At 44.9% G+C, this 16,009-nt stretch overlaps 1 protein-coding gene across 4 annotated transcripts in view; it reads left to right on the plus strand.

Moving 5' to 3' along the window:
• The first annotated feature begins 2,274 nt into the window (after positions 1-2,274).
• The window catches only part of ST6GAL2 (ST6 beta-galactoside alpha-2,6-sialyltransferase 2), a 76,956-nt gene continuing 63,221 nt past the window's right edge, over positions 2,275-16,009 (plus strand). For 2 of the 4 annotated variants that reach the window (XM_026515868.4, XM_044379072.2), the window contains exon 1: positions 3,079-3,471. The gene's annotated coding sequence lies outside the window, so the exon portion shown is untranslated. Of the gene's footprint in view, positions 2,402-2,669; positions 2,815-3,078; positions 3,472-16,009 lie in introns of those variants that run through there. The other 2 variants (XM_048222781.2, XM_026515878.4) reach the window with 2 other exon arrangements.

Here is a 16,009-nt window from a genome sequence, read left to right on the forward strand (position 1 = left end):
CTGTAAAAGGATCTGTGGGTTTACTGTTACCACTGAATGGCAAAATAAATAGGAGAGAAATATTTTCTATGAACAGTACTTAAGCGAAAACAAATACCCCAGATTCAGCAATGGTACAGTTAGGAAATATTTACTTTTCAGTTCCTACCCCATGTCAACTGCTTCTCAGCTGGGAGATTCACTGAGCCTCCTGATTTGACTGCTAACCAGTAACAAGTTCCAGAAAACAGAAGGAATGTTTCCTGTGAAACATAGCCCATCATGGGTCAACAGTGGATAGGTCAGTGGGGGAGACCTGAGTTTAAAAACAGAAAAGGAAATTGAAGTTATTATGAGCAAATGGATAAGAGCAAGCAGGTTGCTGATGCAAGAATTTTCTTATTTGGAGGAGTCAGTCTATTTTGGTTTTTTTGTCATGGTTTGTTTTGTTTAAGGAAAGGGGTATTAAAGTGCCAGAACAGTCCAGGAATGTCTTACAAATTGGTAGACTCATAAAAAACATTAATAATCTGCTCCTATTTGGCGTTCTTCTGAGCAATTAAACTAAAGGATGTCAAAATATTTTATTTATCATTACACTTCGACAGAAATAATCATCAATTGATAGCTTTATGTACATCAGCTGGCTTTCTGATTTCTTCAGGAAGCAATAGATTAAGCCACTTTAGTACCACTTCATTTACCACCCCAATCATAAATAATAAACTCAATCCACTTAAAATTTTACAACAGTAATTTGCGTAGTTGCCTTCAGGTGGTAATTTTTCTACAAGCATCAAGTTAATTGTTATTTGGCCACTCTTATTTAACTTCTCATTAAGATTTCTTTAAGGTAGTCAACATGTCAATTTTTGCAGCATTCATGCAAAGAAACAAGAAGTATATAAAATACAAAAACACTACAACAAGTGTATACAAATTATTTTTTTACTTCACCATTGAATTGTTTTAACACTATTATTTATTAATTACTACAATTTATTAAGCATCAGATTCCAGGCACTAAGGGAGACACTTTTAACCTCTTGATCTCTACTTCCTACAAGGAACCTTGAAGGTAGGTACTATGATATGCCTTACACAGAAGAGAAAACCAAGGTCCACAGCTGGTGACCTGCTCAAGGCCTCTCAGTTGATAAGGGGGCTACTTTCCCCCTTACATTACTTCCTTCCCCCACCCCCACGAGCCCCTGGACTCTATCTCCCCCCCCCCCCTTTTTAACTTACTTTTAGCCTCACTATAATATTTCACATTAGTGGAATATAGTCGTCGTTGTTGTGAAATCCTGTGACACATTATCCCTTCATGCAGTTCTAGACAATTCCAGGTGTCAGAAACCATTAGTATAACTGGGGAAATACTGAGTAAGCTTTTTTTGACCCATGCTTTTGATTGAGTACAATGCATTTTGCCCAGTCAGTTTTAGTTGAACCCCCGTGATGCTGTAAATTTCTGCAAGCCTTTTGAGGGTTGGAAAGAGATTTTATTCACCTTGACATATCTGATGCTGAACCGGGAGTCCCCAGCACACAGTAGGCACTCGATAATACTGCATGAATTGGGTATTTGGGTAATTGTTTTTTTCTAAAAAGCCTTAATTAGTTAAATGAAGGTAATACAAATTTTAAAATGGTATATTTAGAAGGCTTTGTGTCTTCAAAATGTTATTAGCTCTTGCAGGGACATGGGATGGAGAGGACAGCGGGTAACTTGTCTTTTTGGGATTAGTGGGCACTATGTGGTAATATCACCCACCTCAGCCTAGTTCTACTTGGGGGCTCCCCCACACCTGTGCCGCTCACGGTCAGGGAGAGTACCCAGGGGGGAGCGGAGACCCAGCGCCACCCGCACGCACTCGGTGAGCCACGTTGAAGTTCAAAGGAGCGTGTTTATCAGCAAACAAAGGGCGGCGCGGTCTCGGGTCCCGGGACCAGCTGCGGCCACCCGGGAAGGGTAAGAGGGCCGCGGTGACAAATGGACATTCCGCACGCGAGCAGACGGACACCCGATCTGCGGCTCCCGGCGTCCCCACCCACCGGCTCCAGCAGCTGGGCCCACAGTCGCCGCCCGCTCCCGCGGCCGGTTCTCCACGCGCTCAGCGAGCAGCCTCGGGCGCTACGGTCCCGAGAACTTTCCCATCCCTCGGGGATAGGGGCGGGCGGTGGGGAGGGGCGGGTAGGTGGGGGCCTCTACGAAATTCCTTCCCCGGACTTGGTGGGCGGCCCTTCGCAAGTGGAAGGTGTCTGGTCCCCAAGTCCAACCCCGACCCTAGGGCGCCCCGGAGAAGCTCCCGGGAGCGAGAACCGCGCGGGAGGAACAAAGGGAGCCAGCGGGACGGAGACGATGCTGCGCTCCCCTGCGCCCCACCCGGCCGACTCGCGGGCGCTGCCTCCTGCGCAGGTAGCCCGGCTTGCGGCGCGGCGGGAGGGTGTGTTCAAGCGGGGTACACAAAGACTCACTTCCGCGGGGCCAGGCGCCCAGACTCCCCAGCCCGCCACTCACAGCCTGTTCACGTTCTTGCATCCCTGCCGCCCGCGGGACCTGCGTGCCCGCCGGTTGCCCGCGCGGGGCTGGTGCAGGTAACCCTCGGAGGAAGTAGGGCTGGCTGCAGGCGGCGGCCGGGGAGAGGCATGCCTTTTTAGGCAGCCGCGCCGCCCGCGCCGCCCCACGCAGCCCAAGTCTGCAGTCGCTCTCTGCCAGAGGCAGGCTTCCGTGCGAAGCCGGGGAGCGCCCAGCCGTGCACCCAGCCTGGCGGGCCGGAGGCGCAGGGAGCGGTCCGTGCAACTTCCCAGCGCCCGGCGCCCGGCCGCTAGGTAAGCCGAGGCCGGGAAGGGGGAGGACGGAGGCGCTGGCGGAGGGAGGGGGGCCCGAGGCGGGCGGAGGGGAGGCGCGGAGCCCAGGGGCGGGGCGCGGCGCAAGCTCAGCGCGGGGGCCGGGAGCCACCGCCTAGCCCCGGGGCTCCGGGCCGCGGTCCCTCCCGCCGCCCGCGCTGCCGCCGCCGCCGCCGCGGCGCTGCCAGGAACAATGAGGCGCGCGGCGCGGGGCTGAGCGCAGCGCCGCGCCGGCCCCGAGGCCGAGCCCCCGCCGCGCCTGCAGCTGCCCCCCGGCGCCGAGCGGCTCTGGCCCGGGGGAGGTGATCCCGAGGCCTCCCGGGACGCGGGTCGCTCTGGGCTCCCGAGGTGGCGCGGGGAGGTGGCTCCGCGGAGGAGGGGGCAGCCACCAGCAGGAGGATCTGAGCCGCGCGCTCGGCGTCCGCAGACCCCAAGTTCCGCGGCGCGCGTCGGGCGCCCCCGGCCCCAAGTCCCGGCTCTCGCGGGCGGCCGAGTGAGTGTGGGAGCGCGTGGCGCGCGCGCCCGAGAGGCTGCCGGGGAATAAAATGTGACACGCACGTCTCCGACTCTAGCGCCGCGCGGCCGGGGAGTGCCGAGCACCGCGGGGTCGGACGCTGGGAGGCGCGGCGTCCGGAGAAGGTTGGTCTGGGAGGGCAGGGGATCGGGCGGTGGGGCGACGTCTGCCTCAGTGTCGCCGAAGCCTGGGCGCTGCTCTGTAGGGAGTTGGGCTTGGCGACCAGGAGCCAGACCTTTGTAGGGGGTGGACGTTTAGGGTTTGGGGGAAGAAGCAAGACATTCTTCGAGAGGGTAAGCAAACGGGAGGACTTGAGCTTTAGGGACGGGCGGACACAGTTGTGCTCCTGCGGTTCAGTCAATAAAACGGCGATCTTTTATTTAATTTGGCTCTGGGAGGGAATCGAGATTTTTAATTGCCTTCCTCGACCCCACCCCCATGCAAAACTGCACTTCTTAAAGCTTAAAGTATGTTCTCTTGATCTCTAGTTTGCTGTAGCTATAATGTTTAGGGACAGAAGGGATCCTTAGAATCCCAAATATCCGGGTGTTAATTCTTATGCACTTGCACGGGAGAAACTCTTACTTTTAAGTTGTACTTTTCACCGTGTATAGAGAAGATATTTGATGCATTCTTTTGGGTAAGCAACGTTAACACCCATTTCTTTCGGATTTGACGGTGCTGGGGCACGGAGTGAAGTTAAACTTGTGGCTCGCAGCAAGTGATGCCTTCCAAAGAGAGCTGAATAGCTGTGTTTGGAGAAGCCCTGCTTTCCAGGAATTTAAATGAGACTTTTTGTGGTTGCCTTCCAGGTCTCTCCTCCTAGTACCATATTTGTTTTGTCAGGCTGAACTTTCAAAGCTGTTTTATAATCCGAGAAGCACTTCGGGAGAAAAGTAATGCTTGGCTGGTTTTTTGTGAACTTATTTTTACAGGGTCATGCTGAAAATTTGATTAGAAGCAAACCATATTTGGTTGAAATCTTTGTTTTCTGTGCCTTTTGCGTTCTAACAGTGAAAGGGCTTGGTGATTCTCTGCGTGGGGCACTGGCTGCTTCGGTGAGGGTATTGTTGGAGCACTTGCAACAGATTTTGTGTTAAGTGCCTTGTGCATATATAAAAAGCTTCATTTGGGTTGCTTGATATTTACTTTTTTTGGAATTTTGCTTAATATGTTTTGCCATTTTGAAAAAATTGTGACTAATGAAGAATTTCAAAAATTGAAATGCTGTATGTGATCCTGTTGTTGCAAACTTAGGGTTAACACTTCCTTTAAAAGAAAAAAAAATGATGTGTGGCCTTGAACTTATTTTTACCCACCTTCCTTCTCCCATTATTTTTCTGAAACTGACAGCCAGAATTTTTGCAGCACTCCAAGGCTTGCATTTCCTACTAAAGCTTGAGAAAAACTGTTGACAATGGTGAATGAATAGTATGATCAAAATGGAGAACAACCTAAAATAATATGTGAATTGCCTTGAATTTTACAACTATGTTAAAAACAGGGCCACTCAAACATGTTGCAATCTTGATCCAGTTTTTATTGAGATTGATGTAAATTTTAGCATTTTACCTTTTTGCTTCGTGCAGTTAGAGCTTCTGGAGTTTTAAGTGAAATCTCTTGGCAAAATTGTGATGTGGGTTTCAGCTCTTAGTGGAATTCTGAGCGCCACAATTTAGGCAGAAGGTGGTGACTGTTGGAGAGTGGTCAGAGCAGAGGGCAGCATTTGGCGGGTTTCTTGGGTGGTGCCGTCTATTTAGGAAGTAAAGATAATGAAATAAGGATATGCAGACTGGAGGGTTCAAGGTTGAGATAATTTAATGTTAAAAATTAAGTTAATGGGGGCACCTGGGTAGCACAGTGGGTTAAGGGTCCACTTGACTTTGGCTCAGGTCATGATCTCAGGGTCCTGGGATCAAGCTGTGCTCACTGAGGAGTCTGCTTGTCCCTCTCTCTCTGCTCCTCCACCCACTCACTCATGCACGCTCTCTCTCTTTCCCTCCCTCTGAAAAAAATAAATAAATCTTTATTTTATATATATATATGTATATATATATATATATGAATGGATTTATTAGGCAGAGAAGGGCGATCAATCAACTATGCTCACTTTCTGGTGAGGACAGTTAAGAAGGAAAAGAAGGGTTTATTTACTCTGGGGGTGAAGACTTAAGTTGGGGCTGGGGGAGGATTTGTGGTCAGCCAGCAAGATACAGTTTAAATAATGAAGCGGTTGCTGAGAAAGTCCTGGAGGTGCTTGTTTCCAGAGCTTTTTCCCTGAGCGTCTCCTCTTTGTGAGATGATTCAAGTGTGTCTCTGATCTATGCTTATACTATCTGCAGTCGTACACCGTAGGTCCAGAATGTACCCAAGCGTGTGTTTGCCAAGTGCTGCTTAAGTCTTTCTTAGAATGACAAACTCATCCTGAGGTTTCTGCATCTACTGCTTAGATCAAATAAAGGATGAGTTCCTTTCCACAAACTTGGAAATATTTACCCTTTTAGAAAACTGAGTTGATTTTCAGAGTTAATTCCTCATTCACATTACTTCTGAATAAAAATATCTTATGTGTTGGTAACGGGGACAGTCTTAAATATTCACCCTCTCTTTAATTGTAATGTGTTTTTTCCCCTTCTGGATCTTCTGTTATACTTAAATTTTGGTTGATTAAGTTAAATGATCTTAAATTTTGGTTGATTAAGTTAAATGAAATACTTCATTCGACTTGCTTAAATGTCTAAGCATAAAGTAGTACCCTGTGATAGGTGTTTGTTATGTTTTACGTTTTTCAGCATTGAAAGCTCCTCCTCAAAAAAGAACTGTGGGATGAAGTTCACCACTGACTGTAAGAGAAATAATTACATAGAATCAGATGCTAATTTTGGAATCAGGAAAGTGCAGGTGTACATTTACATAGCAATTTTCAATGTCCTCAACAGGTTGAGGTGAAGGTCAAGGACTGAGTATGCTGTGGAATTTGACCAGCTACTATTAGTGGATAAACTTCAGACTTTCAGTTTAATGTATCTGCCATTTTTCTGAAAGCCCTCCTTCCTATTTTGGAGAGATTTGTCTGTAAACACTATTAAGTACATAGGGCACAGACAGAAGTATCAGAGAAATACGGATTTGTTACCAAATCCCAGCCTGATCTGAAATTCCAAGTCCTCCCCCCACGCTGAATTGATGGGGAACAGGTGCAATGCTTGGAACCCACCCAACCTGTGGGTGATGTGACGGCCATGCCTTTTGAGGGTGTGAGGTGTGAACTGGCAGTGCTAAGGCCTTCCAGACAGCAGTGGTTTGGTCCAGCACTAGCGTGGATCCTAGACCTGCTGCTGCGTAAAAAAGCAGGTTACCAGCAGTTGCCTGGCCACTGTCTTCAGTTGGCTACTTGCAGATCCCGGGCCATCCCACAGTGCCGTGTCCCTTCTGATTTGGGGAGGAATTGCTGTCTGGATGGAAATGACATGAGAGAAAGCATACCCCCGCCTGCAGGATTCATCTGCGCAGAACTGCTCTGTGTCCCTTCTGGGTTCTGCTGCCCCCTGTGGTCTTCCCTAGGAAAGAATTCTGAATTGGAAGTAGACAAGGGCTCCTACAAGCTCATTGGAAGGGTGTGTGGGTTGGGTTTTTAGTTTTGCGCTGGACTTTCTCAGAGAGGAAGAAGCAGCAAAGAAATCTCTTGGCCAGTCCCCTCAAACCTGAGCCCTAGGGAGTGCTCTCCCTGCAGAGCAGGTCACTGGAGCAAGTCTGAGCCTTACCAGGGCTCAGGTTCCAGGGCTGGACAGGATGTCCAGCATGTTAACTAAAGGGGAATTCACCTCTGAGCATGGGGATTCGCTGTTAAGTAGGCGGGAATATACAATTCTCAATTGCATGGGATCCCAGCAAGAGAAGCCACCTTGGATTAAATCTGCATATGGCTTCATTTCCCAGCCCAGCAGAAAGGGGCATGAAGTGCAACCTAAAAGTGGCCCCCACAGGTGAGAATATTTGGGCCGTCAGTATGAGAATGAAAATCAGGCTCATATGAAGGCTGTCTTAGCAAGTGAAATTTCCAAGGAAAATTTTAAGCTAAGATTTGAGAAAATTACCCCAATGCTCTGAGTTATTAGGTCAGTGAAGAGAGCAAGCTCAGAAAGAAATCTCTCAGGACATTTAGAAATATATTGGCTAAAGCATGCAAGAATACAAAAATCCTGCGATATCTTGATTATAAGCTGCTGTTTTCAGAAGTTTATAATTCACACATTAAGTTCTACTCTAGGTTGCTCCTAGTATTTGAGCCTGAGAGGGAAATGCATTATTAAATTTAAACAATTGGTTTTCCATGTTCAAATTATACAAATTTTTCAAGTAGAGGTTCTTGCATGTTGGTAATTGTGGTTTCTAAAATGACTTAGCTTGAAATTAAATTTGGAAAAGGGTAAAATCTCTTAGATGATCTGAGAGCTTTCATTATTCAGAGATAAATTTGAAAAGTAGCTTCCTCGAAAGTGTAGTCATGACTTTTCTGAAAGATAAGTATATTATTATGTGCTAAAAACCTGTATTTGTGCCTCTGACCACAAGCCAGTAGAAGAAGATACAGTTAATACTGGATTTGCTTCTTAAATGATAGAGTTAACTCAGTTAAGCTATAGAACTATAAGTGCATGACAGAATGGATGGATTTGGTTGTACTATGGGAAGAGAGATCTTGCTGTGTAAATTATATTTTAAAATTAGGAAAACTAAATCCCCCATGCAGAAAAGAGGCTGTCATTGTGTTGCACACATACACACACACGCACACACCTGTACACACATACATGTGCATATACAGGAGGAATATCCCTGTGTTAAATGAATTAGGAGACTTACGCATTAATTGTTGGGATTCACAACTGTCGAGTAACAAAATCAGTATTTAGAGCCCTGACCTTCCTTCTGAGAGAAGAACATTCTTTTTCCTGTATTCATATCTCTGAAAGAATTGCATGTTCCAAATTATCAGTGGCTTGCTTGAAGGTTATCAAAACATTTAGGGTTTAAACTTTACTTTTGATTTATTATTAATAGGACTGATATGGGAAAACACATTTATGTGTGTGAGTGTGTATATCTGTAAGTATTCACAACAACAGCATCTTCAAGGTACCTTTAGTGGTTTGCAGAATGAAGGGAGGCCTCTCAGGCTGGGCAGCCAGGAGAACCGATGTGGGGCCCTATACATTAGTTCGCTATTTGCCAAATGAAAGAAGCGGAGCCACGTCAGGTGTTTCAGGTTAACCTGAAGCTGGCCAAACTGTGTGTGACTTCGTCTCCCCCCTCAGAGAACAGATAACTCTTTGAAATTACCCTGAATTGTAATGCCCTCTGATCTTTAAACTTTAGGTAAAATACTTCAGACAATAGCAAGCTCAAGTGTTTAATTTTTTTAAAAATCATTTGATACCCTCTGGTGCTCAAGGTATTTTTCTGGAGCAATTTATGAATAAGGGGAAGCTGACCAGTGCAACATGGTTTACTTTATATTAGTATCTGTGTATCTGTATGTATATAATATGGACGTAGGCACCTGATTTACATTTTTCAAAGGGCAGTTTTCTTCCTTAGAATCACAGTATAGTGACAAACTATAGTCCTCTGCCCTATGTTCAAAATTAGTAGCTGGGAGAGTCGAGCCAATTAAGTAATTTGCCCAACTAAATGCTTGATACTTTATAGTAACATTCAGAGAGTGCCATTAAATAGATTGCTTCATTAACTATTTGAGAGGCGAGAGTTTCAGAAACTGACTTGATAGTAGTAAGAAAATGTCTATAATGTAACTTGAAAATAATGGAAGTGCTTCTGTAAGTTAAACCCAAACATGTCTCTACTGGCCACACTCTGTAATTTTCACATAATTAAAATGTATCATTAATGTATTATAATCATACCCTAGTAATACCCCACATATTACTGTACAATACATACACAGAAAGAGCAGAATTAATTTTTGGTTTGGGGGGTTTTCACTATTTTCATGACTGGTAAGCATAGTATTAGATGTAAAACCAGAAGTGAGTAAAAGAAAAGCTTTAAATAGTATTAAATAATGTGCTTCATGAGGGGTAGTCAAAAACTCCTGGAAAAGGGAACCCTTTTTCCTATATATAGGAACAACAAATATAACCCAATGATAGCATGGAACACTGTGAGTATAATCAGATTGTTGATGGGCAGGTTTCACTGGCAAAACTAAACCCCACTGACCCCAGAGCGCCCCCAGTGGGTCCCTGCCTCTCAGTTGCCCAAATCAGATCTATCTTGAACTCATGATATTGTATTGGAAATGAAAGGTGAGTTTATAATATACAAAGTTACCGAGCATTATGGCCCACACATGCGGTCTGGGAATTACGGTATCCACGGGGTGCATACCAGCACCCCTAAATGCTTAGTGCATTGGTGGAGTTGGCAGCCAGGGGCCTGGGGCTGCCTTCTTCCAGGTCCCTGTTCAACCTAGAGGGCTGCAGCCTGGTAGGAGGGCCATTCCTTAGAATCATTCCTTGTTGAACTGAAAGACAGCCATAGATCAATTCATTGGCTTTCCAGGGTACATATTTTCTATGAACCCACATAGTGTTTTCTCTCGGGAAAAAATTCAAGTTCTATATGTGAGGAAAGGTAGACAGAGAACAGAATTGTAGGAGGAAGGTCATGTACGTTTTTGTTTGCTTTATATTGTGTGGGTTTTGTTTGTTTGTTTGTTTTTAATTTTAGTTGTGGGTAGAAAACAAGGATTGATGATTGCAATTAGGTGTTGAAACATTCCCCTTGTTTGTTCTGTGTAGCTGCTAAGCGAATCTTTTTTCAGAGATAAGGGAAGTCCCTTGGACTGTTCGCTCACATGTGTGCTTCAAAATGCACTTCCCTTCACTGGGTGCTGACAGTTTGTAGAGGGAGGAAAAGCAGTGGCTGAGTCAGGGGCTCCATGCTTGCACTGGCAGAATGGGAGATACACACTCATGTTTTACTCAAAGAAGCTAATGCCGTAAGCATTTGTTCAACTCCGGGAGCTTGGAAGAGTGACGTCACTGAACCAAACAGGTCTGGAGTATGTTTTTTGCTTTTGTTTTTGTTTTTGTTTTCAATTCTCAGGACTACTTTTGCTTTCATGTGACGTTATCCTTGTCAGCTACCTTCATGCCCACAAATCAGATCTCATCGACCTCAAATACAATAGAGGTGGGGCAGTGCCCCCAAACCACCTTCCGGGGTCTCAGGAGCAAACTGAGTTACTCCCTTGCAAATCAAATAGGCCATTGGAGATTTGGCTAAAACATCCAGGGCTGGTAGACACTAATCAGCAAGAACTGGCTCTTGTCATGCTGGTCTCGAGACCAGAAATGGGTGGCATCCGACGGAATCTGGGAGGAGAAAAGAGGTACATAGGAGCCTGTCATTTCCATCCCCCGCCCCCCCATGCCACTTAGTTATTCCTCCAGACAGTTCCGATCTCTTATGTTCTTCTTCATTCTCTAAATGTGTATCTGTTTGCGTCATGTGCTGCTGGTGTCTGTAGGATGTGGGAGGGAAGCGGTGTCACTTCTCCAAGTTCAGTTTTACTCTGACTTTGGGGCCACTACTTGACCTGTCTTGTGTTCTTCAGTTGTATTCCTAACCAGAGAATTGCTGCATAGACAAGTTAATTATTGAATCTTTAGCCAGTGTCAACTGTGTACAGGTTGTAAGTGAAGAGTTTGATGAATTTTCATAAACCGAATACACCCATGTAACCAGCTAGATCAAGAATCAAGTATTACCAGCATCCTGACGCTTCCCTTGTCCCCTTCTGGTCACTGTCCTGTGGAAGGTAATCACTATACTGATTTCTTACAGGACAGGTTAGTTTTGTGTCACCTGCTTATGTTCAATTTTAAACAAAATAACATTTTAACAATTCAGTACATTTTTTAAGGGTTAAAGTAGCATTAACCAGCAATGAAATATAGGTTGTTCTTTAAACTAGAGAAATTTAATGTTTGTTGCAGTCATTGAAACTTCCGTGCTGCGTAAACTGCATTTTGTTATTAACAACCAGTTAATGACATAAGAGCCTAGTTCTGCTATTTGTTGGATGCTATAGATCTTCCCTTCCGTTCGCTACATGACAGGATCAGAAATAAATTTTAAACTGTATTAAAGGCTAGTAACATTATGTTCTAAATCTCAAAGATACATTTTAACATAATTCGGTTTATTAACATAAAACTGAACATATGACAGTTCTATGGAAAAAAAACTTCAAAATGAAACTTTCTTTACTAACTGAATTTAATTTCATTTGGCAACTCTTAGCCTCTGGCTTGCAGTTTTGGCATACTTTAATACTGCAAGTGGACACTGAAAAATGGATAGCTCTATGAGATATTTTGCATAATACAGTTAGACTTGTTAGGATTTGTTTTTTGAGGAACTAGCTCAGAAAAATTCAGCAGGACACGGAAGATTAAAGTCACATAGATTCAAATATTCTAAGGTTTTGTCTTCATAGAGATATTCTGCATCGCAATTTGGAAATAAAAGATAAAAATCCATAAATTAAAAAAAAAAACTAAAAAATCTAAGGGTGCCTGGATGGCTCAGTTGTTAAGTGTCTGCCTTTGGCTCAGGTCATGATCCTGGAGTCCCAGGATCAAGCCCTGTGTCGGGGTCCCCACTCAGCGGGGAGTCTGCTTCTCTCTCTACCCCACACTTTGCTCATGTGTTCTCTCTCTCTCCCTGTCTCTCTATCTCTCAAATAAATAAATGAAATCTTAAAAAAAAAAAAACCAAACCTGAAAAATCAAAAAACTCAGGTGCAGGCTCTCCGTTGCCTGGCCTATACATGGAATGGGCACTGACCAGCTTGGGGAGAGGTTTCCACTCTACCAAGCAACTAATGTTCAAAGGGATAGAAAGAAAAGGTAGAATGGTATCTCAAAGTTTACCAGAAAGGAAAAGAATAAAAATTGGAAATGTGCTTTAAAAAGTAAAAAGGTTAACAGGCAGATTGCTTCATAATGGTCCAATGTACTCAGATTATGTTGTATAAATTCAGGATTGCCCAGAGCCAAAGAGATTGGCTTAAACCCAAAGCCCGCTGCCGATGGAACCGGTTGGTAGAGAGCTGGGTATTTTGGCAGCCACGCTCACACAGCGTGATTTGGTTTCTGTCTCCTGAAGAGGAAGCTGTATCCCTTACCTGCCTCTGAAAATTCTGGCTTTCGTTCAGCCTGCCCTCGGGCACGTGCTACTTGCGTGGCTCAGAAATCTGTGATGATACTTCCTGTGACTGCCCAGTCTCTTTCCTGACGTTTACCGTTTCTGGAAGGCAAAGTGTTTTTTTGGGGCTTCAGCTTCTATTGTTTATCGTGTTCCTCACAGAAAAAAATGAAGGGAAGCCCTGTCCTATTAGCAGAAGGCACATTTTCTAGGACAAACTCATTTTACAGATGGCTCCCTTCACTCTTGCTCACCTCCTGAACCCTAGCCCATTGTGCATATTGGCAAAGAGTCATCTTTCCTAACCCTAACCTTGATCATGTGACCCTCTCCTCTCCTTCGATGCTCCAGTGCTGCCTCCCACCCCTCCTTTCCCCCCCGTGGCTTACAGGACACAGCCTGGGAGTTTTAGAACGTTATGTGCTTCTGAATTGGGCCCCAGTGTTTTGGTCTCCACTTTCCTACCGTTAGTGTCTCTCTGACCGTATCGGGTTGAGTCTAAGGATGGACCTGCTTCTTTCTCTTTCTGTCTCTACATCTCTGTGTCGCACACGTGCACACAGACGGTGCGTGCTCCCCCCCCAACCCCGTGCTGCAGCACCATCTCTCTTTGTTGTACTTATTACTCTGTATTGTAAGTAACCTTTTCCTCCTCTCTCCCCTGCTTACCTGTGGGGCGCTGCCCCTGGCTCCTTAGCACATCTCAGGGTACTGAGCTCAGTAGGTGCTTGATCAATGTCCGCTGAATGAATGGAGCTAAAAGTATTGCTAGATTTGAAAGGATTACTGACCGCTCTGTAAACATGATTTCTAAAAATGAAGGGGAGACAGTGGGATCTTTTCTGCCTTTTTTCTTCAAGCTGAGTCCCCATGTATATAGCTCCCCCAATTCTCGCCATCCATTTATAAACAGGACATTCTGAAGACCAGGGACCATGCACCAGGTGGACTGTCCTGTACATACATTATCTTTAGAGTTACTGTTACTCACTCTGGAAAAATACGTTTACTTGCAGTGTTAGGAAATCAGAGTTAAACCATTCACCCTTATAATTTTTACGCCTCTTGTGAATCTCACAGAGAAAACTGGAAATTCACATTCCTTTTCATAAGTATTACAAATGGGGTTGGGCATCTTTGTTCCCCTCCTTAACAAAGCATTCAGAAGTATGGGACACGAGTAATTGGTAAGTGATTAGTAAATAAATTGGGTAGGATCTGCCCAGGAGGTTTTATAAAAGCACTTTGTCTAGGATTCATAAATGTTGCATCAAATTCTAACAATTAGAGCTACATACATTATCAGCACCTGGTGTGATAATAAAGGCTGCTTTGGAGAGAATGGGCTCAGCAGCACTGTGTTGTTGCACTGCATTATTTTCTGGCTGCCCACGAATCATCTATGAATAGGTATTAAAACTTGGAAAGGTACTGCTAGACTGGGGACAGTATAAAATATCACCCGTCCTTTAGGAATTATAAATGCAATCCCTTATCCTGAGATAAGTCCAACCAGGTGCAAGTGGAAAGGTAACGCACAGCTTTAGTTGAAAGCCTGGGGAAGGCACCGTGCTGTACCTTCTTCCTACATCTGTCAGATGCATGGCCCTGACCTCGTTCTGCCAGCGCTCCCTGCGGGAGGCAGCCCCAGGGCTCAGGGGTGCCTTCCTGGACAGAGGGTCAGTGTGCGGCCGAGGTCATTAATGTTTATGTGGATTGTAGTGTATTTTCAGTCTCTTCCCAGATGCACGTCCTCTTGTGCCAGGCGCTGTGCATTTCTCTCCCCACTATGTAAGAGAGTTTTGTTTTAAAGTTTGCAGTCTCCCAAAAGGTTGAGTTAGAGCTAGGGCATGCCTGGGATGAGTCATTTAATTAAAGGGGATTCTTTCCCTTACTCTGAACCCATACTAGGATTAAAATAAAAAATGTTACCAATGGTTGAATTTAGGGATCTTTGGAGCTTCTCAGTGGTAAATAGAACATTGTAGGCATTTAACAAAAGCACAGGGAATTAAAAAAAAATGCATGGAGCATTTGAATAAACTATTTCCTTGCTCCATTTACATATGCTTAAGATACAAGGGACCACTTGGGAGTTAAAGAAAGAAGAACCTAAGTGTGGATTTCCTCTCACCCACGGAAATAGCTTTAAATCGCTTTCATCGTCAAGTTAAGTGGATTTTAATGACTTCATGTGTGTTGGCTATTAGCAGTTGTTGGTGCTGCTGACTGCAGCAGTCAGGCAGTTCATTTTGGAGACCCCATCGCCGCCCTGGGCTGCGGGTAAATCTCCACATCATCCGCACAGACTCACATCGGTCCCTGCGTTCACACACCAGGCAAAGGAAGCTCCTTAAGTAAGAAGACTCAAGCTCCTGGTAGAAGTCTGGCTTAGGTCCCAGAGCATCAGGGCATTGCTGTTATTTAAAGTAATGTATTCAGATTTGAATATCTGTTTAAATTATTTCATTTTTCTTAATGACCTTAGATCTTTACACACCCCCAAGCCCTTTTAATTTTCCTTATGAGTCATGCTATGCCAGTTTAATAAGGCTGCTGTGCCAGTGGGTTTCTCTGCACTTTTTAATTATGTTGTTGTCCCGGACATGGTTTTTGATAACTGGATGTGGTTAGAAAATTCTATTACTGTGTTCTGGAAATCTGGTGCCAGCCAGGAAGACCTACCCCTGCAGGAAAACCAACTCACCATCTTTCGTTGAACCCTCCAGGAAACTCATAATCATTGGATATTGGAACTCTTTTCAAATGGATCCCAGGCTTTTGGGGGAGGCAGTGAACTTGGCCTGTGCCTTCGGCGATGAGTTTGGTGTTTTGCTTCTTTATTGGTTTGGCTTTCTATTCTTTCCCCAACTGTTTTAGACTCCTTGATAAGGTTTACTCTCAGGCAGAAAGCCTCAAAGTAAACACAGTTTTGTTGGCTTCCTAGAAACTGGTGATGAATAATATGGATCTAGTAAGAAGTACTGCATTTACCTTGTTCCCATTTCATGCATCTCCGAAGTAATTCAAAATTTCAACTTTTCAGGCCCTCTTAGTGAATTGCTATTAAACATTCAGTTTGCACACCAAAATAATGGTCTTTATTCTTTATTCTTTTTTTGGGCGGGGGGGAGCATAGCCTTCTCCCAGGAAGAGAAGAAAGACTAGCCTCCTGCAGGGTGATAGATTAATGCTTCCAGCTCCCTCTGCCAACGGAAAGGTGGAGATGTGTCCATGCAGTGATCGGGAGAATTCCTTGTCCAAACAGTGGCTGAATGCAGGGATCCCCCAGGTGACTGCCATACAGACCTGGCTCTCCCCGTGCTCCCCTCGCTGGCCATTTTGCAGATGGGCTCCCTAGCAGTCACCACAGGCACATCACATGGGCTCACCAGGTGAAGTGGAACGTGACTCGACACAGAGGTC

The sequence above is a fragment of the Ursus arctos genome, unplaced genomic scaffold (genome assembly GCF_023065955.2).
Source record: "Ursus arctos isolate Adak ecotype North America unplaced genomic scaffold, UrsArc2.0 scaffold_8, whole genome shotgun sequence".
NCBI classification, from domain to species: domain Eukaryota; kingdom Metazoa; phylum Chordata; class Mammalia; order Carnivora; family Ursidae; genus Ursus; species Ursus arctos.